Source organism: Monodelphis domestica, chromosome 4 (genome assembly GCF_027887165.1).
Source record: "Monodelphis domestica isolate mMonDom1 chromosome 4, mMonDom1.pri, whole genome shotgun sequence".
In the NCBI taxonomy this organism is placed as follows: domain Eukaryota; kingdom Metazoa; phylum Chordata; class Mammalia; order Didelphimorphia; family Didelphidae; genus Monodelphis; species Monodelphis domestica.
Window position 1 is genome coordinate 171,356,805 of NC_077230.1, and position 22,819 is coordinate 171,379,623.

Genomic DNA, 22,819 nt, shown 5'->3' on the forward strand with positions numbered 1-22,819 from the left:
ATCTTTGTAAAAGTTTTTCTGGTTGCTGAGGTCTCTGGATATCCATGTTGGTTTCTTTAAATAACTCTTTCATTTCTACCTTCTAAGAAAATAACCTCAGACACCACTTAGTCCAACTTGATTTTTACCAATGAGAAAACTGAGACCCAGAATTTAAACAGTTTGCCTTAGGACACACACATAGTAAATAACAGAAATACAATTCAAAATCATATCCTCTTACTCCAAATCTCCATGCTTTCCACTGTATCAAGCTATATTAATTTCTTATTCTATAAGAGACCTAAAAATGTAAGCATTACATAGGTTCCCAAGGAGTATGAGAATACAATCTACTAGTTTTGTTCAAAATTTAGCAGAATATTAAGTACATCCGTATTAATTTAATTTCAACCAATATAGCAGAAGACTGTCATTAGGATGTTTGTTGAATATTTCCAGCAATTGCACACAATACATCCTGCTTCTCTTTGGGAACTCCCCTCAGTGCAGTGAATAGAGCAGCTTTTGTAGTTTCATTCAGACCTAACCCCCAAGTCAAGGAGGTAATACCCAACCCAAGGATCTCTCAACAATTCATCAATTATTCTCCTTCTGTAGAAAGAATAGCAGGTCCTATTATTGGCTGAGTTGCTAATTTCCATACATTAAGTACCAAATAAAAAATCCACGACATCACAAATATGTAAGAAATTACTTTTCTAATTCTTCATGATAATAGGCAGGTACCATTTTACTAAGATTATTACAAATTTTGAGGGAGGCCAAAGGGTAGGGATAACACTTTTAGAAATAAGCTTTCCAATACCACAACTAAGTCTGTAACCCATAGAAATTAAAGATAGGGGAAAAGATCCTACACATAGAGTAAGTTTTACATGTAAAACTCTTTTTGTGTTGGCAAAGAACTGGAAATTGAAGGAAGGTCTATAAGTTGACTGAAAAGGTTGTAGTGTATGCTTGTAATGAAATATTATTTTGCCGTAAGAAAGGATAAACAAGATGATCACAAAAGAACCTTGAAAGACTTATATGAAGTGAGCAGAACCAGAACCAGAACCAGAACCAAAGCAGAACTTTGCACAATGTTTTCATTGTGCAAAGTAACAACAATTATGTATGATGATTAAGAATAAGTGACTTTATTATCAACAAGTCAAGGATCAAGGACAACTCCAAAAGACTCATGACAAAAAAAGGATATCCACAGTTACTGAAGGAGCAGATGGAGTCTGAGGAGGTTTTCCTACATGAATTTTTGTCCACTATAAAAATATGTTTATTTAACATGAAATGTAGAAATATGCATTATGTGATAATATAAGTACAACCTATAGCAAATTACCTGCCTTCTTGAGGAGATGGGAGGGGTGGAAGAGAGAGAAATAATATGGATTGAAAAATATCAGAAAATAAATATTAAGAAATTATATTGACATGTAATCTGAAAAAAATAAAATAAGTTAATTGAATAAGTTTTCTTTTCTTTTTGTTGAACTTCAATATTTACCTTAAAGGATATCTACTTTACCTCCAGGAACCAAAACAGTACTATATATGTAACAAATACTTAATAATTTTGTAAAATGTACAATTATTCTTATTACTATTGAGCAGAAAAAAACAATAATTTTTCTCTCCTGAAAATTCAGCACTATGCACAACACCCAATATGTCTTTATTAAGTTCTTGTTGATTATTGACTAGTTATGGGCAAACCATTGAAGTTTCTTGAGATGTGACTCAAGCTCAAAGAATCTTCATATCATACAGAATTATTAACTTATTTGCCCTAATCCTGGCAAGTCACCTAACCTTTCTCAGTTTCACTTTCTTCCTTAGTAAAATAAGGGGATTATCCTGGATGGTTTCTAAAATTCCTTCTTTTGGTTTTTCATCTGTAAATCAATAAATCTTGAGTACCCATGTGTATATTATATATTTATATATATATAAGTATATTTATATATATGTATATTTATATATTTGTATAGAGTATTCAAATGACCATAAGCAGTCATATATTCCCCCTGTCTTCTTGGTCTTTTGTCCATAGACTTTATAGTCTCTGAACTTTCTGCTCCTTGTGAGTTAGATTAGCAGCAAGATTGGTTATATTGTTACTCCTGTAGTTAAAAATTTGGGACTTTGTAATTGTGGGAACTCCTTCCATTCAGGCAGGACACAGCCTGTCTATCATTTTAACTTAAAGCATAACTTGGGTCTTACTATTGACCAGACAGATAATGTTAGAGATGGAATTTTAATCAAGATCTTAACTCCAAGTTCAGCTCCTGCCCCACTACACCCATATTGCTTCAGAACATGTTGCCATCACATTTAATATACAAATACACAAAGGACCTAGGATTAATTCAACATAGAAAATGTAGGTGTGAGAACTCCTAACACCTCTCAATGACTTCACAGATAAATCATACAGAGTTGCTTGAAGGACATAGAAGTCATTCAATTTGTGCAGGATCAGTAACTAAGGTGGGATTTGAACCAAGCTCTTTCTGATCTAGAGTCCATCATTTTATTTGTTCTGTCATATTGCCCCTACTAAACTTATAAGAGGATAAAAATGACTACTTTACAATTGAGTGTACTTTGCTCTGTTCACCCATCAGCTTTTGAAAAGAACTCAAGTTTAACATGCCAAAATAAAAGATAAAGGAAGCTTTCATGGTGCTTATCCCTTTGAGGCCTTGACAGTACTGTTAGCTTCTCATAAGTACTAAATTCAAAAATGTAGAAAATTAAAAATAAATTATACCCTCTCACACACTTTATTATGTTTTTCACAGCAGCACTGTCTTTGAGTGTTCCCAAAAGGGGGTATACAGGGTCAGTCTGCACATAACCAGCAAGGTTGGAAACACTATTTCAGTTTTGTTGCAATCTTCCCTTTATGGGAAGGCCAGCATCCCAATATTATTAAAAATGCAAACCAATAAGACATAAAATGGCTTGCTTATTGCTAACATTTATGCAAAACCACTTAAAATGTTCAAAATATTAATCTCTTTTGCTATGTAGCAATTAATGCTGTGCTGATGGCGACCACAAGAATAGCTTCATCTACTGGAAAATCACCAGCAATCCACATTCTCCTATTCTACTTAATTAACACAACAAAATATTTTTTTTCTTCAAAGTCACGGGAAACTGGCATAATTGCTTAGGTAAGCTTAACTAGCTTCCAATGATGAACAGATTTGCTATATAAAATAGAAGTAATTTGAAGGGTTTTTTTCTTACAGAAATATATGCAATTCATATTTCTGGTACAGTATGCAGTGGTCTAGAGGTCAAGGGAAGAGACTCAGAATTTCACAATTATTAATCCTTATTTTCAAATTTCCTAACATTAATTAGGAAAAGTTCTGTCCCCATCTATCAAATGGGCAGGGTTTTACTGGAGTAGCATTGCATCATAGGGAAACACATAATATATAATTTATAGGCAATTTAGGTACTATCAAGTGTCCCAGATCAAGGTAAGATTTCATTTGGTCATGAGAGATCTGATAATTTTTGAAGGCAAAAGAGGATTACAGTAAAAAGGAGGAACAGAGTGTGAAGATAAAAACAAGGACAAAAGTCAGAGAAAAAAGAGTAAATTTGTGTCAGTAAAATATTATTAAACCCAAATGAGAATGAACTAATAAGGCTAATTCACTTTGTCTCTGTATCATATGTCTATTTGAGGTTTGTCTATCTTTCCTCTCAAGAAAGAATTCCACTGAATTAGAAATACCAGCCCCTACACACAGCCTAATAAGGGAATATATAAGAAGAACTTTCAAACTAATCAATCCAAAGATTTTCTACCCAATTAATCTAACTTATGTAGAGTAAGTTGTATGGCAGTGATGAGTAAATAAAAGAATAAGTAGTTCAAAGAAAACCACACTTTGGAATTAGAGAAATAGGAAAGGATTTCTGATTCAGTTAGAGATGGGAAAAGAGGAAGAATGAGGAACTAACAGAGTAGAAAGTTCAAGGGTGAACTTTTAAAAAGAACTTCTGTCTGATAGGAACCATTTTCTTTTTAAAAAACACTCTTTCAAAACTTCCAGTTAAAGGAGAGCAAAAATATGGGAAAGGGATAGGAGTAAACCTGGGATGGATATTGGTGGGATAGATAGAAAAGATAAAGGCACAAAAAAGAATTGGAGTTGCAAAGGAAATGGAGTTAAAGATAAATCTTTCTGATTCAAGAAACATTCTGAACATGAGACCCAGATAACATTGTGACAGTTTAGAGGGCAAAATTTGGAGAAGGTTAATGAAAAATAAAAAGTAATTTTAAATTGAATGGTCATTCTTTATTCTTCCTTGTTTCTTATCTCTTTTATGCTTTGTCATGAGTTTTTCAATATAATGAATATATCCATTATCTTGGGGATGTTTAAATTTTGATAATTAAAAAAACTATCATATGTACACTAAAGTACAGTTGTAGATGACATTAAATAAAATAAAAATTAACAAACACAAAATTGGGCACCCTCTGCGTGATGTATCATATTAGTCTTGATGCTAAAGAGAATTAAAAAAAGGAATAAAAAGTAGCCTTAGCAATTAAGATCTTACATTCATTAATTTAACCTCTTTGAGTCTCCATTTTCTCATCTCTCAGAGTACATGCATATGTGTAACTCAAATTGTTGTAGAGTAAATATTTTATAAACTTTAAAATATGATAAAATGTGGGTTTTGTTATTAGAGGTAATAGTGATAATCTATTCTGAAGTTTATCTGTAAATAGAAGGTGGGCTCTATAGCCAACCAATTAACAAATGTTTGTTAACTTGCATTCAATTGAATTGAGTTTAATTAAATCTTCATAATGCTATTCAGCAACACTGGGAATTGATGACTTTAAAGAAAATAATTATTTAGGAAAGAAGGCAATTTAAGTGATTTCACTTTTCACCATTGGGATAAAACCACTGAATTAATATCAAATTGTAGTGGATCACATTCCATAAACATTTAAGTAAACTTGATGAGGAATGTCAGACAACAGTTCAGACATCTGTCAATCATTTAAAAATAGTTGGTCAATTCTCTTTCTCAATATGAATTACTGGACCCAGTTGTGAATGAAAACTTTAGGTTTTATAACTTTGCAGGCCAGATATAACTAGATAACACAGAAGTATACCACAAAGCATATTGCATTTCCCCCCTTCTCTTCCAAAGGAAGAAGCAGAAGTTCATTTTTTTTTCATCAAGAGAAACTTAACTTTTTTATTCCTCTTAAAACCCATTCAGGTAGCTACCCACATTTGTATTAAGTACAAACTATTTCATACAACTCTTGCCAGAAGCAAACTAGCTCACAATATAACTCCCTCGTAAAGGAATCATTTAAAATCATGACTCATTTTGTGGTACAAGACAAATAGCAATACATTATTTTTTAGCAATTTCAACAGCTTTTGACATAGACATGTTTGTGTGAATGGGAGTCACTCTAAATTTGTTCTCTGGAATTTTACTGGCATAACATACTTAAAATTTGGTATTCGTTGACCTTAATTCCTAAAAGTATTCTATCAGATAGAAAGTATTGGTTTAATCTCGATCCCAATGGATATATCATGAATAGAGGAACTCGTACATGGCAGTAATTTGCCCAGGGTGCTTGCTTTTTTTTTTATTATATATTTGAAAGGTTCCACTGTGGCTAATGAACCCTGGGACACCATAAATTCACCTCATTGAATTTCAAACATATTATATATGTAAGGAAACTCTAAATAAATCCCAAGGTTTACTAAATTTAAATGCTTATTTTTATACATTTCTAGAATGAGACGAAGACATTTTTCACCATCAGAGTGTAGTGTTAATGTATGAGAAGACCATTAAACTCACATCATTTAAACATGATAACTGCCTCATGTGTCTACCTAATGCTTTGAAGCTATTTTTAAGCCATTTAAGCTTTTTTCAATTTGCACTAAATATCTACCCAGAGATTATATTTTAGAACTTAGAGCAATATTTGAAGTGATCTGCAGAACTTGGTTTTAAATAAATTTTAGAACAAAAATAATTTCTCAAGATATACCTTACATCATTTTTTTTTTTGGATCATTGACCATGAAGAATGCATTTCAGCTTTAAGGCATTAAGTGTTCCTCAGAAATTCACAGATAACCACACAATTTATGTAAATATGATTTAAATCTCCAAGAGTTTATTCATGATAAGATGCTAAAGTAAGGAATGTTTTATCTATTTATTCCTGGATACCCCCAAATAATTTTAAATGGTATGTATTTCATACAATGATGTGAAGACAGGAGAAGATGTCCATATTTTTCACACTAGGTTAGAAGTCGCTTCTCTTTCCTAATAAAATTATTTCATCTGATGAGAGAGATTTTTGTCAGTCTATTTCTTTATAAAGTTCTTGAAAGCTTCACCTGGAATGAACAAATGCTTGTAGTAATTGGGGATGATTAAGTAACTCAACAATGGAGGAAGAAAGCTGACACAGGATACAGGGGTGCTATTGATGATCTCCTTTGTTGCTGATGGATAGTGGCCTAGGGGAAGGGGGAATAATCTCTTACAGTGTCATCTACATGATCAAAAGTCTCACATCTTTCTAAAATCAGGCAACAAAAAGGCTTTTGAGAGCTGAATTAGTCCCTTGTTTTGATGTCCCAAACGATTGCTCATTCTAATCAAATGGAATTTATTTGTAGTTGTTTTTATTTTTATTGTAGTTGCCATATATGAAAATAGAGTTGAAAAGGCCTGGAAGGCAAAAGTGCCAACCCTTTTCTTTCTCTGTAGCATTATAACTACTTTATGACAGCAAGAAATTGAGTAATATTGGTAATAGTCAGCTGCAACTCAATTCAAATCTACTCTCTTATCCTTAAGACTGGGGGAAATATGAGGAGGTGGTTCTTAACTTCTTTCAGCATTAATTTCCTAATCTATACAATGGGTATAATGGGAGCAATATCAATTACTTCCCAGAGATCTTGTGAAATATAAAAAAAAAGATAAGTGCAAACTAAGTATGTGGTATGTGTGTGCCTACATAGTAGACAGGGAATTTTCTTTGTATGTTGGTATATATACATGTATATATGTGTAGATATGTATATACACACATATTCACACACGTGTGTAAATGATTATGTAAAAATATATATGCCACAGACTGTCCAAAGAGATGGATCTCTCTTTCTCTCTTTCTGTCTCTCTGTTGCTTTCTGTCTGTCTCTGTCTTTCTCTGTCTTTCTCTCTTTCTCCAGACAGATAGATTGGTAGGTAGATGGATAGATTCCTATCTAACTATGTCTCCATCTGTCTATCGCTTAGGACAGTATGATTTATTTGTCTTTCTGTCTATCTATTCCTATCACTTATAATGGTATTATAGAGAGATGGCTCTCTCTCTCTCTCTCTCTCTCTCTCTCTCTCTCTCTCTCTCTCTCTCTCTCTCTCTCTCTCTTTCTCTCTCTTAGAGTCAGGCTACTCAAGCCCTTAGCTGAAATCTGAGAATTTAAGTTTTCTAATAATGCTCTTGGGTTAAAAAAATAGTCTTAAGGAGTTGTCTTTTTAGGAAGTTATAAATATATGTTAAAAATTAACAGCTCACTGCCACCATGATTCAAGACAAGATTCTTGTCTTCTAAGACCTGGGTACATTTTGAAAGGGGAAGGAAGGATGCTTCTGGGGAAAGCCTTCTTTCTCTTTTCTCCCTTAGTACTGTCTGTATTTGAGGCATAACATCCAACATCTTGGTATGAAAAAGATTAGCTTTTAAAGCTTTGTGTGGATTGAATTAATTGGACAGGGAGGATAGGGCTTAAAATAACTGGAACCATTTAAAAAATCTCTGATTGGAGCAGGATTATTAATATGGCCACACTGAATTAGCCAAATACAGAGAAAGGAGAATAATTTCTGCCTTTTCTGGTCCCAACTTGAAGTAGAGAAATGTAGGACTAAAAGCAAATAGCACAACCTGTTTTAATCAAAAGGAGTCTAGCAAGAAACAATCAATTAAAGAACAGTCTGATTCTCTGCGACATCAATGTATGAAAATCTGTTAGACGCCAGATTGTGTCTCAAGACACATATGATGAACTGAACAAAATGACCTGCTAATAGCTTTTACGGGTAATAAATGCATCATGTTATTGGTAATTCTGCAGATGGTAAATCAAGCTAATATCTGAGCTGAAACAAGCTACTTGTTAAATATAGTTCAAAAATGATCCTTTCGGTTATTCAAAATTTGTACTGCACAAAAAAGGAACATGATTATGACTTAGATTATTTAAGCATTTTAAATTGAAAAACATTGCCATTCCTCCATGTCGGCATTTTAATTTTTAAATCCTTAGGAGAGATCATGTCTCAAATGAACCTAAGCCTAGAAGCGCTCTGTTTATTTAGATTATGGATAGGCGTTAAACTGTAAAACATGAGCTGAAATTGAAGTGTGACTCAACTGCCTACATTATGCATTAGAAGACACTTCTAATCAACCCTTAGAAAGCTGAGCTGGCAAATTTATACATTTGAGCACAATGCATAGTTTCAAATAAGAGAGAGACATAGATTTCTTTCATAATATTTGCTTGCCTGAAAGGTCTGGAGAACTCTCCGACTTCAATTTTATTGTAATAAAGTATAAAGGAGGCAACAATAGTTGTGGGAGAGAATAAGGAGATGATGAGCAAAGGGGAGAAACAATGGTATTTTGGACTGCCCTCCTTTGAGGTATGAATATTGGGTCTACCCAAGATTTCATGGCATATTATGGGAAAAATCTAATAAATTAGAAACATAAATTTAGATGGCTATTAGAAATTCAATGGTCATAAACATTATTGGGTGTGGGGTGGGATACAGGGTTACATTATTTGTTTTGGCTATCTGTATTGAATCCAGAAATGAAAGTCATTAATGTTGATTAATTGTGGGAAAATATTTTAATTCTCTCCCTCTCCCTCCTCCTACACTCTCTTCCCACACACAAATATATACATTTTTAAAAGAGGCAATTCATTATTTTGAAGAACATAGTACTCAAATGAATGGTTTTAATGTGCAAATAGACTTCTTGGACCTGCTTTAAGAAGGTTAAATTATCTTTCTAAGACAATTCTGTAAGGTTAAATTATCTTTCTAAGACAATTCTGTTAGGATTATGGACATTACAAGTTTATTGAATAAAGGGTAAAGCATCTATTTAGTGTTATGATTATGTCACACACTGTCTTAAGTGATGGGGATGCAAATATTAAAAAGAATGCCTTCCATTAAAGGGCTTACATTTTAAGAGAAGACACCAATAGGGGAATAGTGTCTAAGAAGGATGTTTGCTTTGTGCACTCATAAGGGATGGTGAATGGAATATTAGGACAGTAAGGTCCTGTCCTGAACTGGGTTTGATTTAGGTAAATTCCTTGGTAGTTTAGGTTTGATAATGGAACAAAATGAGATGCTTTGGAGGATGTCTAACAGATAATCAAAAGAGATTTAATTAGTCATAGTAGAAGTATGTTTAATAGGGTGGACATTGAGGCCACCTCAGGTTGATTTCAGCTGAACCAATCTTCCTTGTCTGAGATGGACATGGCTCTTCAGTAATCAAGCATTAGAAAGAGTGGTTGAAGTGCCTCATTGTTGCTTTCTACTCATGTGCCCAAAAAGTGATGTTAATAGTTTTACTATCTTGAGACGATCAAGTCTCAAGAATGGTTTCAATACATTTTGAGGAAAAACTAGACTAACTTACATGGGAGTGACAGTGGTAGGGTTAGGATAATCTTCCCACTACACATACCTTTTCAAAAACCAATAATATTGTTCATTTGATTACTATTCCTGGGACAGGAAGGGCAAAGGATGGTACAGTCTGAGTGTAGATATAATAGGAAGATGGTTAGGGTGAAGCATGATTAGGGAATTACAATATGCTAGAAAAAAATGGACTCTCACCAATCAGCATATCAGTGTCTCAGGGCAAGACTTAGTTCCTGAAGGAAGTAAGTTAATGATGTCCCTTGAAATCTATTTTTTTTTTAAATATTGTTTGCTGGTTCAGCAAACTCTTTGTTCAGAAATGGTGAAAGAGTAAATTTCAGGGTAAGTCAAATCATCAGTTATTCTGAAGTAGTAAATTCTGAATTAATGAGGTTTTTATTGCAGTTGCAAATTTTTCTCTTACCCTGTGATGGAAGGGTCCAGTTGAAAGATAAATAAGCAGGTGATGGACCAGAGACCAAAGATTCCAGGCATTCAGAATTCTTAGAATGGCACTGTATGTGATATTTAATTACTAAATCTTGGTCAATATTTACCAAGAGTGGTGGCAAGGAGTAAGGGGAATCAGGTAATAAGAATCCCAGAAACTGGATTCTTCCTAGTATTTATTGACTTCACTTTCTTTGGGCGAGACCATAAGAAAAACAGTTATTCTGAAATGTTAGGGTTTTTTTTTTATCAGATAGCATTATTTATAAAGTGCATTGTTTTATTAATCACATGAAAAAGATGGATTCTACAACTTCTGCTATAGGGAAAAGTTGGCCACTCTTTAAGAGGGAATGCAATCTCTAGATTTGAGCAAGTCATGCATTTGCTACAGAATCAAAAGTTTATATCTCTTAACAAGAAACACTTGGAAAGTCAGAAGTTTGTGTCTATTCCTTTTTTTTTAATGATGGTTGGCATATCTCAACAATCTCTCTAATGGCTTTCAGTTTATGGAAGGCCTTGAATGAGACAACCTAGTATTTAATGAATTATCTTGGTGTATTGACATTTAAGAGAAAATTCTCAAAGACATAGTTCTAAAAAATACATCCTGGGTGGGAATTTCATATACTGGGAAAATAGGGTATTGGGGAGGGTGGAATGTTTAGATGTAGGGATCCCTCCTAAGACCTCAGAGTATACCACTTGGAATCTTTTAGACTCTGTCTATATATAAGACTGATTTAAAAGCAAACTGTAATGGATTTATAAATCTTAAAATATGGTAAATTTATTTTCTCTTCTTAAAAGACAGCATAGTTTAATGGATAGCAATTTGTTCTTAGATTCTGGGTACCTGGCTCTGAAGCCCACTTCAGATGTTTACTAGTTGTGCAATCATGGGCAATTTACCTAAGCTCTCAAAGTCTAGATTTCCTCATCTGTTAGGGTGGTGGTGGTGATAATAATATTTGATCTTCTTACTTCACTGGACTGTTCTGATGAAAGAAATATACAAGTATACAAGTGCTATATAAATATAGATTAAGGCAAATCATAAATGTATATATTTATCCTGTACATATAGCATATTTTTAAATGTAAAATATATTAATATTCATACACACTCATATATATGTATATACACATATTCTACTTAATATCTTTCTACTATAGGCAGCTGGTGGCTCAGTGAATAGAGCCCTGGAGTATCAAGACAGGAAGGTCTGACTTCAATTCTGGCCTCAGATACTTACTCTGTGATCCTAGAAAAAGTCTCTGTTTGCCTCAGTTTCCTTAATGATAAAATAAGGATAATAACTGTGGGGAAAATATTGCGCAGAAAGGATTTGAAATGTTGGAGTGAAGATTGATGGAGAGCAAAGGCAGTTGGAGAGGGAAAAGGTAACTTGGAGAGTGACAGTTGCTTTCTAGTGGGTACTCTTTCCTGGACCTCAGACTGGAAGGAGCTCTCCCGTCTCTCAGAATAGAAACCACCCCTATTCCTGGATTTTTTTCCAAATGTTTGCTCTACCTGGATTCCCTGGGATTGTGTCATAAAACAAAGGGATTTTAGGGGAGCTGCGTGAACTATAAGGCTAGTCTTTAGGGGTGTCACCTCAAAGAGACAGCCCCAACCAACTCTGAAGGATAGATTCTCTTTTTCCTCTTGTTGTCTACTGCTAAAGACTTTGAATTTAAGAAAGAAGGCATAAATTAGGCATAGAAAAAGAATAAAAGAAAACCTCTATTCACCTGTGAGGCCTGGCCTCAGCTCAAAAGCTGAGAGAGACTCAAACTCAATCTGTGGCAAAGTATAGGGCAAATCACTATCCTCTCTACCGATACCTTCCCAGTTTGAACTTGTTATTAAATTCATCTTTAGTTAAATAAACACAGTCAGAAAATCTTTATAAAGGTGAGGGACCCTGAAGGGAGTAAGGATTTGTTTTAGAGGAGAAGGTTCTCTGTAGCCTCAAGTACCCTAAATCTTGAGGTGCCCATTCACTACTCTTCCCCCTTTAACCCTGATATTTTATCTGTGAGCAGAGTATTTTCTTACATAACACAGTAACTGAGAGGATCAAATGATATATTTGTTGAAAGAGCTTAATACCATGCTGGGGACATAGTAAATGTTAAATACTCTCTTCCCATCTTTTCCTTCCCCTTCTCTCTGTATCCATCCATCCATCCATTCATCTATCTATCTATCTAATCTCTGTTAGATTACAAATTCTCTGAGTATATTTAATAAATATTTGCTAAACTGAAATGAAAAAATATATTTTCTTTGAATTTTTTTTATAAAGAAATCCTTGCAGAATACCAGAGTATTTGCTGTCTTGATGAACTCATTTTATATTAATACTTTTTGCCTGCTCAATACATATAACTGATGCATTTAATGTAAAGCAAAACCATTCAGGCTTCTCATTGGACCTGATTTGTCAAGTTTGAAAGGTTATTCATTGGTGTTTTTACTCAGTTGTTTCAATAGTGTTCAATTCCTTATGACCCCATTTGGGGTTTTCTTGGCAAAGACATTGGGATTGTTTGTCATTTCCTTCTCCAGAACACTTTACAGATGAAGAAACTGAGTTAAATAGTATGAAGTGATTTGCTCAGGGTCATGAGCTAGTAAGGTCTGAGGCCAGATTTGAAGTCAGTTTGTCTTCACTCCAGGCTAGTCACTCTATCTCATGTGCCACTTTGTTGCTTTTTAAGGTTATTTAAACTTCTGAACTTTTATATATCTTTTTAGCAATTGGGTAGATATGTTTCTTCATAATCATAATTCTCGCAATTGAATATTTTCTTAACTATTCTAGTTAACTAATGAAAAATATTGAGCTGAATTTGTATATTCAATCTACTAGCTATACTCCTAAACAATTTATGACTAAGCAGTAACTGCTAGACATTGCACTGCTGACTAAAATGTTTTCGATTGACACCCCAGGAAACATAAAAAAATCTGAAGATGCTTTAAGACAACATCCAAATCTACTGAATCCATAGGTAAACTATCAGAACAGATGAGAAGTCAATAGGTGAAGAAAAGTAAATATGACAAGACAAACCCAGAAAGAAAGTCTTGGTTTAGAGAATCTTGTGAACATGCTTGTTTTTTGGGTTCCTGTAAAAGCTTAATGTCCCCAAAGCACATCAATATCCTGACTTTTTCTTCCTGGTAACTTTTTCCAGGTCTACACATAGTCTATGACTTTTCTAATATTTCTATGTATGGTACCATGGAGTGGGGAGAAAATATCATATTACTAGAGTCCTGGAATGGACCATGATTTAACTCTTGGTTCTTCTGTTCGTTATGGAAAAATTACCAAAAATACAGATAAAAAAGAATGTGGATTTAAAACAAAAAGGGATCACAGAGGATATATAGTTCAGTCCCTTCAAATTCTAAATAAGGAAATCAAGGCCCCAAAATTTTAAGTGCCTTCCCTATGGGCACATAGGTATAATATAGCAGAATTATGATTTGAACTCTCATTCTCAAAATTCAAGCATTCTTTCCATTGAATTTTCTTACTTAAAATTAATATGTCTTTGCATTTCTAGAATCAAACTCCTTATTAGAAAAGGTAAATCTTACTTTATATACTACAGCATTGCTGTTGCACAAGATGTTATTGAGGGCATAAGGAAGTTTAATCTTTTTTTTTCCAAGAGGATTTAGTTACTGAAGTAACAGAAAAATGTGGTTATATGTTGTTCTCACTTATGTTAGTTCCATATCAAGGATCCAAAGGGCAGTGTTATATGGAGCCTTCAGCATTTTTATAAACTATCACTGAGATAAAAGTAATTGCTACACATCTCATGAATCCTTTACACATTCCTGTCAGGTAGGGAAATAAGTTATAAGTGAATAAGTAATGAATAAATGAGTTTTTTTATAAAGAACATTAAAAAACACCATTCTAACTTTTGGATGTTTCTCCAGCATTTTGAGGCTTTCTGTCACTGACTGATGTGTAGGTAACCTATTTACACAAAATCAAACTTGTTGACATTTGAGTGTCAAAAAAAAGAAAAGAAGCTATCTTAGCAGGAGAAAGAATATAGGAATGACGTTCACAAGCATTTCCAGCTGTCAACAAGTCTGGTTCCTCCCTAACTGTGAGCCCTTGAAGAATTATGTTCTTTGGAAAGAGTGAGAAATACTGTTACTTTCAGTTGTTTTCTTCATGTCAGGATAGGTGTGTGTGTGCTAATTAGCAAAATCTTGCAGGTCTTTTTGTTCCTATGTATAATGCACATGATTTTATCCACAATTCTAATATAGTGAACTAGAAAAGCATTTTCCATGTGGTTAGCAGGCAGAAGTAATGGATGATCATTCATATAAAAACCTGGGACCTCATCATCCCATAAGAAAGACTCTAATTAAAAATCTATTCTTAGTAAGTAGGTAAGTAGTACTATAAATTGTAAAATATCATGACTTCTAATAATAATAATGGGAAAAAAAGATTAAACTACCACCCCAATTCTTTTTCTACCCGAGGAAAATATAATATCCCATTTGGGTTTTGATAGAAGATACCCTGGTGACAGTTGTAACAAGGAACTTTTGTACTGGGAGTGAGTATCACAAATCAGAGCTGGGACAACGGTATGAAGCATACTCTCATTTATATGGATATGTATGTGTAGAGGGAACCTTCACCTTGGGCCACTGACATAAGGATAATATTGAGGAGAGAAGTATATTGATGCTGAGATGGAATTAGGGAGAGGCAGGTGAAATTCTCATACCAGTCTGCAATTCTGTCATTGGGTAGTTTAATATTTTAATGAATTATTTCTCCTAAGTATTTAACACTGTTGGTTGTATTGATGCTAATGGAAAAATAAGTGTTTTCAGTACCATGAACGTAGCCGTGGCTGTCCCACCTTAATAATGTCTCTTCCCAGTGACTTAATTGGTAGCCTACTGTTATATATCAGCCCTATGTGAAATGGTTTGGGATAAATGATGTGGGGAAGGGGAAGGAAGATGACAAAATCATTTCTATCCATCTGCCTTGTTGTTACCTTTGTGAATGTATTTATAAAAGGCAGAGAATGAGAAGAAAACAAAACTTATCTACCTTCACACAATAGAAATGTTGTAAATGTTAGGCAAGAAGAGAGCACAATGGTTTTCTACCTTATGTAGTTTCTGGAGTCTGGGGGAGGGAGTCAAGATAGAAAAGAATACAAAATTAGATGAAGAGATAAAATAATTAGTTTCAGAAGATATAACACTTAGATAAAACAATTAGTTTTAGAAATATATAAAAGGTTCCATAAGCCTGTGTGATATAAGCCTCTATGATAGATAGTATTTGAGGGGGTCTCCTTAAGACCACCTTTCCAAAAATATTCTACCATTCTATTTCAGTATCCGATATTCTTTGGTTTAAAGAAGATTTGTTTGTTTGTTTTAAAGAATCCCCTATTAAGATCTAAGTACAATTATGAGGAGGTAATTCTTTAAATCATTATTACTTAATAACTGATTGAGATTAGAAGAGATTTTTAGGACAACTCCAAAGTCACATGATGAAAAAAAGACTATCCATTGTCATAGAAGGAACTGATGGAGTCTGAATGCAAATTAAAGCATATAATTCTGCATTTTATTTCCTCCTTGTTTTTTTCGGGTGTAAGTGATAGATATATTCTTCCACAACATGATGAACATCAAAATATGTATTGTTTGATAACGCAGTACAATCTATATTGTGTTATACTTCCTCTTAGAGGAGGGAAAAAGAAAGGGACTCAGAGAACATGGATCAAAAATGTCAAAAATTATTGTTGAAAATTGTATTGACTTAAAAATTATAATCTGGAAAATGAAATTTAAATTAAGTAAAATTAAAATTTTTTAAATTAACAAAAGAGAGATTAGAAGGAATTTTAGATATAAACTTATCTAGAAGTGTCAAACACGGGTTGGGGTATGTACCCACTAAAATTCCCTAGTGAAACCTGAATCATATTAAAATGTAATTGGGGAATAGTTAAAAAATAAATAAAAAATATAAAGTGCATATAATAAAAGATATCTATTTTATATCTCATAGACCTTTCTATCTCTTGTTTGGTTATGAACTCTGCCCCTATCTATAGATCTAACAAACAATTTCTTCCTTTCTCCCCTAATTTTCTTATGCTATCATCCTTTATGTCTAGATCATGTGCTCATTTTGATCTTATCTTGGGATATAGTGTGAGTTAGACATCTATGAAAAGTTTCTTTCAGGACACTTTCCAGTTTTCCCACATGATTTTGTCAAATAGTATTTTATTGACCAAATATATGAGATCTTTGGATTTATCAAATGTTCAGTATTATGATCATTTGCTTCTTTATATTGTGTACCTAATCTATTCCATTGATCAACCACTCCATTTCTTATCCAGTACCAAATTGTTTTTATTACCATTTTGAAATACAGTTGGAGGTCTGTTTCTCCTAAATCATCTTCCTTCATGTTTTTTCATTGATTCCTTTGACAATCTTGTTCCTCCAGGTGAATTGTTTCCATTTCCATAAACAAATTTGGTAGTTTGGTTTAGCACTTAATAACTAAAATGATTTAGGTAACATTGATGTTTTTATCATGGTGGTTCAGGCTACCCATGAGCAATGAATATTTCTCAAGTAATTTAGATGTCTTTTTGTGAAAAGTTTTTTGTACTTGTGTTCATATAATTTCTGTGTGTGTATGATTTGGCAAATAGACTTCAATGTACTTTATAATATTTGCAGTTATTATTATTTTTTTAAATCCTTGCCTTCTGCCTTAGAATCAAAATTATTTATTGTTTCCAAGGCAGAAGAGTCCTATGGGCTAGGCAATAGGGGTTAAGTGACTTGCCCAGGGTCACAAAATGGGGAAGTGTCTGAGGTCAGACTTGACCCTAACACCTCCCATGTCTAGATCTGGCTCTCAATCCACTGAGCTACCCAGCTTCCCCCTGTCTGCAGTATTTTAAATGGATTCTTCTCTTTCTATCCTTCCCTCTTGATTTTGATGGCAAAATACAGAAATGCTAATAATATTTTGGAGATTATTTTGTTTCCTACAACTCTGGCAAAATTGTTAATTATTTCACTAGTTTTTTAATTGACTCTCTAGGGTTCTTTAAGTACACCATCATATCATCTGCAAAGAGTGATAGTTTTGTTTCTTGGCTACCTATGCTTATTTCTTCAATTTATTTTTCTTTTCTTATTGGTATAATTAGCATTTATAGTATAATATTGAATAATAATAGTGATAATGGACATTCTTTCTTAAACCCTGACATTACTTAAAAGTCTTTTCTTTTATTCTTATTAAAGAGGATACTTCTCATGTTTTTAGATAAACATCCAAGTGCAATTTCATTCTGAGAAAGACAATGTGGTATGTAGAGATTTTTAGTTTAATGTCTTCTTACAATAAAACTTTTTTTTTTAGGTTCATATCCTAGATCTGGCATTTTACTGAGTCTCTTAGTTTGAGTGAATCACAGTCTAGTTGATCCATAGTGATAATTTTTTTAACTTAAAATTCTTTAAAATTATGAATTTCATTTACACATGCTTTATAAAAAACAAACACAATGAATTAGTAGAATGAGTATGAAAGATTCCCTTAATTTGATAAAGTAACTTCCTTAATTCAATTTCCTTCAATTCCTATTTCTTAAGGATTCAGGTACAATTCTGTCCTCAAATTATGTCTTCAGTTCAGGAACCAACTTAACATAAAATAGCTCTTAATCAATAGGTTGGCTAATGGCTAAGGAAATTTAGGGTTCATGGAAAGCCATGAAAGGAAGGGGAAAAATCAGTATTTAGGGTTAGGGTTAGTTCAATCTAGCATTTTCTTTTGTTTCTACAATCATAGTTGGTAGAGAAGTAGAGAAGAAAAGAAGAACTAAGAATCACTGGTTTTAGACTGTATACACATATTTTGTTTGCACTCTAAACAGAAAATTCTCATCTAATGGCAATCAAGTGGATATGGTTGTAAGAAAAATTGTGTTCAGAACCATCCTAAGTTTGAGGAGATGTTTAAAGGATACAGAAGGGATTTCTTTCTCATTCTTTTTCCCAGTTTTCCCAATTTGCCTTCTTTTTAAAAAATTAAAACCCTTATCTTATGTCTTGGAGTCAATTGGCTCCAAGGCAGAAGAGTGGTAAGGGTTAGGCAATGGGGGTTAAGTGACTTGCCCAGGGTCACACAGCTGTGAAATGTCTGAAGCCAGATATGAACCTAGGACCTCCCATATCTAGACTCTCAATCCACTGAGCCACCCAGCTGCCCCCACCAACTTGCCTTCTAATTGGACTTTTATGAACTCTTACTACTGAGCCAGGAAAAAAATGAAAGGAGAAGCCAATGAATAATTTCATTATTGAAGTTGTATTTATTTAAGGATAGGAAGCAAAAAAAATAGTAGAGAAGGGTGTAAGAACCCAGTTGCCTCCAAAGTTTCTCTCAATCCTGCAATGATATTTGTCTTCTCAGGTATCATTATCCATACAGATAAAGTAACAGTGAGATTTTAGCAGTGACATTATTTGGAAGAATGTGATATGAAGCTTTGTTGATATTTTCAAGTTATGGTAGAGGAATACCTATCAATGTTGCTCACAATGTGGGTCGGGCTAATTATTTTCCTTAACAGTTATTGAATATATTCTTGAGACATTGGTTCAGGAGACGAAGGGTTCTTTGATGGAACTCTTGAGCAAAAAAAGCTAAGAAACTTAATGGGATGTTTGTTCAATATCCTTCCTCTACTATGGCTTTCTTTGATTAACTATTATATTAGTCACAAGTATTTCATTTTTCCCATAATTTTCTTTTTTAATTTATTTTCCATCTCAAATTCAATGATTATGGGACTAATCTGGTCTTCCCCGTTCTGCAGAATACACACACACACACACACACATACACACTCACAAAGAATCAGTTCTCTAACCTCTAACCAAGCCCAGTTCATATCCTACACAATCTATGGCTTCTATTACTCACAGTGGAATGTTGTTGGGTAGTAAGAACTGTCAAATATGCAGAATTCAGATAAACATGAGAAGATTGGTATGAAATGATAGAGAAAAATAAGTGGAAATAAGAGGGTGATATACAAAATCATTAAAGTAGTATATTGAAACAGAATAAAACAGTAGACAATCTCCAAATGGTTAAAAAATATGCAAATCCTGACAAAGAAAGATACATATTTTTCTTTATTTTAAAGAATAGCTTTTTCTTTTTTATATGTAGCATAATATAATATGTAATAAAATAATATAAGCCATATGATTTGTTATAATAGGTAATAAATTATAATAAACATGCTTATCCAAGAGAAACAAATTTTCACATTAGCTAAGTTCAAAAATCTGTCTTGTTCATTTTTTGTCTTCCTTTCCCCCTCCAAGTCCCCAAGAAAGTAGGTAATATTATATAGATTATATATATATATATTATCATATAATACATATTTCATTGTTCATAATGCTGTGAAACAAGAGATATGTTGCTTACCCAAGAGAATAATTCATAGAGGAAATAAAGTGAAGAATGATTTGTTTCAATGTTCATTCAGAGTCCATCTGTTCCTTCCTTGGCAGTGGATTCCTTTTTTTGTCACTAATCATTTGGAGTTGTCCTGGATCCTTGCCTTGTTGAAAATAGTTGTCATTCACAGTTGATCATCATACGTTATTGTTGTTACTGTGTACAGCATTCTCTTTCTGCTCACTTCACTTTACATCCCTTCATTTAAGTCTTTCCAGGTTTTTTGTGATCATCTTGTTTGCTATTTCTCATGGAACAATATTCTTCCACAACAATCATATGCCATAACTTTTTCAGTCATTCTTCAGTTAATGGACATATCTTCAGTTTCTAGCTTTTTTGCCACCACAAAAAAGAGCTGCTATGTTTTGGAACATATAATTTCTTTTTCCTTTTTCCTTGATCACCTTAGGAAATATATCTAATTATGGTATTATGGGTAAATAGGTACATACACTTTTATAATTCTTTGAGTATAATTACAGATTGTTCTCACAAATAGATATTTTAAGTGACTAAAATTTGCAAATAATACAAGATTATAATTGTGCTTGCAAGTTGACTTTTAAAAAATCTAATTGAACACAGTAAGTGTTGCCTTAAATCTTTCCAAATGGTGTCTTCTATGGAGGCATCTAAATTATATGGTTTCTTGAAAGTTGTAACAAGAAAACTTTGATGATCAGTTTACTCTAAATGTCATGTGATACATGAGATAGTGTGTTCTCATAAAAGGTTTCTATCAGTATTAGAGAAAATGTACAGTGGAGACTCCAAATGGAAAAGAAGTAGTATTTTTCAAAGTACCTACTATGTATCAGGCACTGTGCTAAGTACTTTTCAAAGATTATCTTTTTTGGTCCCTCACAACAATCATGTGAGGTAGGCACTATTATTATTTTCATTTTACAGACGGCAAAACTGAGGCAGAGAGGAGATCAGAGTAATATAGCTGTTAAGTGTATGCATTCAGTTTTGAAATGGACTTCCTGACTTCAGGACTAACTCTTTACCCACTATGTAATAGATGGAAAATCCTTCAAATGTGCCTATTTGCCAATGAAATTCCAATGATTGTATCCAGCCCTGGAATATTGTGGAATTTCCTAAATGAGATTCATATTCACTTAAAAGAATTTAAGTTTACTATTTAAAAGAGGTGGAAAATGAGTGATTTAGTTGAAGAAAGTCTGTTATCCAGTCTGTGAAATGAGCCTGTAGAAAGTCAATGAATTTGGTTAATAAGTATATGATTTGGGTAGGCTGTGCATGAATAAGAATTGGGAACCAAATACAATAGCAAGAAGGGAACAGGAGAGATTCCTTTTGATTATTTTTTAGTGTTTCTAAAGATCCACGCCTTCTCCCAAAACAGGTGCCCATTTTGAAAATAGTAATATTCTTCTAATAATCCTAAATGACTACAAGCTATAGACAATCACTATCTTTGAGGAATTCAAGTTGCAGAAAGCATAAAAGGTGACAGAGGTGGGGAGATGAGAATTGTTGCATGGTGGGCATAAGTGTGCTGCCAGCTATTACCAGCAAAGAATTCTGTAGGAGCAATGGTATTATAGACTTCAGCAGACATACCACCGGAAAAGTAAGGGGATTGGTTGTGTTGGGAGAGCCTGTGCACTCCACTGGTATCCACACAACATCCAGAGATTCAGAGCAAGGCCCCAGCATGTTTGCTGAATGCCCTGCTGAATTGCTGGGGGACCTGGACAACAACTGCACAAGATGAGAAGGTGTGAATGAGTTATGATCTGCCCTGTTGGAGGGAGTGCCCTCATCACTGAGATCACAGAATAAAGGATCAAAGAATTATTGCTAAAGAAAGGGGACAGAGAAAACAGCAGTAACTACTGACCCATATTCCTATTTTCTCATCTTTCTAAGATCTTTCTGAGAATGGCCCACAGTGTACTGATGATTTCCTTCATGAAAATATGAGAAGGGAACAAGATAGATTTCACAGATGGTGCTCTACAGCGGACCACATGTTCAGAGAAATAATAGTCATCACCATCATCATCATCATGACATTAATGATAACTTTTCTATATCATGTTAACATTTACAAAGCACTTAACATATGCTATATTATTGTACATTCATAGTAACCTTGAGTGGTAGGTGCCATTATTATCCTCATTTTACAAATTAGGAAACTGAGGCCAAGAGAGGTAAGTGCCTTACTCAAAGTCACATAGCTAGTATCTGAGGCAAGATTTGAATTCAGTTTCTCTGAATTCCATGTCCATTATCCTACCTTGTAGGATTATGTGGCAAATGCCAGAACCTGTTGCATCTTATTTTTCTATACCCTTTAGCTTTGCAATACCACTATTGCAATTATTTTCTAAGATGATCAGGGAAAAAGGAAAAGAACATATATGTTCAGGTATTTATAGAATCTGTCTTTGTGGCAGCAAAGAACTAGAAAAAAAGAGTGGATGCCAATTAATTGGAGAATGGTTAAACAAGTTGTAATATATGACTGTGTGCCATAAGAAATGATAAGCAGGTTAACAAAAACATGTAAAGAACTGCATGGAATTATGAGAGTGAAATAAGCAGAACCAAGAGAATACAGTAGCAGAAATATTGTTTGAAGAATAACTTGTGTGTCCATCTGCAGAGAAAGAGTTGAAGCATAAAATCAAGCAAGATACAGTTTTATATGTACTCCTATCTTTTTGTCAGACGATGTCTTCTCTAGAGTGGGTAGTGGTGGGGGAGAGATACTTAGGAACTTTAAAAAAGGTAACAGATTTTTCAAAATAATATATTTGACTCAATAGGGTTAAAAACCACCTTAATGGCCTTGCTCTAATGTGATGCCTCTCATACATAGAACAGTATGAGCTTCCTTAATGAATGAAAGCACAGTGACAGCTTTCATTAATGGCTTTCTGACCATCATCAGCGTTGTGCAGTGGAAAAAACACTGCATTCAGAGTCA

At 33.6% G+C, this 22,819-nt stretch overlaps 1 long non-coding RNA gene across 1 annotated transcript in view; it reads right to left on the minus strand.

The window, feature by feature from the left end:
• LOC130453709 (uncharacterized) overlaps positions 1-22,819 on the minus strand; it is a 31,357-nt gene continuing 8,538 nt past the window's right edge. Inside the window, exon 3 of the long non-coding RNA XR_008911222.1 lies at positions 1-22,489. This is a non-coding gene — a long non-coding RNA (uncharacterized LOC130453709). The remainder of the gene's footprint in view (positions 22,490-22,819) is intronic.